This window comes from Sinocyclocheilus grahami, unplaced genomic scaffold (assembly GCF_001515645.1).
Source record: "Sinocyclocheilus grahami isolate Dianchi unplaced genomic scaffold, SAMN03320097.WGS_v1.1 scaffold8856.1, whole genome shotgun sequence".
NCBI classification, from domain to species: domain Eukaryota; kingdom Metazoa; phylum Chordata; class Actinopteri; order Cypriniformes; family Cyprinidae; genus Sinocyclocheilus; species Sinocyclocheilus grahami.
The window spans coordinates 1-1,123 of record NW_015512273.1 but is presented as its reverse complement, the minus strand read 5'-3'; the positions used below and the strand labels follow the sequence as shown (position 1 = coordinate 1,123).

The 1,123-nt window shown below is 38.8% G+C and overlaps 1 pseudogene; it reads left to right on the top strand.

The window, feature by feature from the left end:
- The window catches only part of LOC107578112 (alpha-N-acetylgalactosaminide alpha-2,6-sialyltransferase 1-like), an 8,367-nt pseudogene extending 7,685 nt beyond the window's left edge, over positions 1-682 (top strand).
- The last annotated feature ends 441 nt before the right edge of the window (positions 683-1,123 follow it).

The following is a 1,123-nucleotide window of genomic DNA, read 5'->3' as shown; positions in this document are numbered from 1 at the left end:
GCGATTATGGTAAGGGGCGTTACATTTCCGAAGAGTGCTTGCGGTGTTCGGCCAATCACAATGCACTGGGTCAGCTGGCCAATCAGAGCAGACTGCGCTTGTCGGAAGGAGGGACTTTGTAGAAAACTAAGCGTTTGAGAGAGGTGGGGCATAGAGGACCTACAATAATGTACAGTATTTGAAAAAGAATGTGTTTTTTGAACATTAAAGCATGTCAACATGCCGCACCAGTTGCACCCCCCTAAGGATGGCCCTGATACAGCCCACCTGATCATTCCATACGGCCTGCAGGCCAAGAAACTGAAATCTAATGCAGTTGCCAAATTAACCACACAGAGTTGCAGTTACCAAACGAAAAGCTCCACATTGTCACACTGTGCTATGCCATGTAGGCCTACTGTTTTTCTTTCTTTCCTTTTTTTTTGTGTTCGCACACCGGCAGCTCACAAAGTTTTCACATAGGGTCTTTATCTTTTTTTTATTTAAATAAGTTGCAGTTTTCTTACCGGCTCATGATGATTCTGAAAGAAATGTGCCAGGATCCTACTGTTAGGGATGTACTAGTAGGGATGAAACCAGTGGCGCCTGCAGGTGAATGACTGTAAGCACTGTGCGTACCATGAGCGCTCGGACTGACCTGAGATTTGCCCCGCAAACATTTCAGCAGTTATTATAGGCCTGTGTGTCCCTTTCTGTCGACTGAACCAGCCATGCCATTAATTATGAATTTATCAGTGTTTTGCATGCCAAAGTCAATTTCTGCATATAAATATTATGCCAAATAGAAGCAGAAAATTGTGCTATACACATTCATGAGATCATGTTCGCCTACAACAATTAATTTGTAGGTTATTTTACAAATGGAAATGCAACAAATTCATGACAATGTTTTACATTCAAGCTACCCGTAAAATTTATAGTGAAAAGTACTTTAAAAGCATCTGGAATGCAATAAGGTACATTTTTAAAGATGTTTTTAAAGTATTTGCTTCATGGATAAAAAAAAAAAAAAAAGGCTAATAAATAATTAAGACAAAATTGCATTGCAGCAAATCCTTTAAAAAGCTATACAATTATTGGACAAAGTTTTACATATATGCCATTATAATTTGTGTTTTATTTT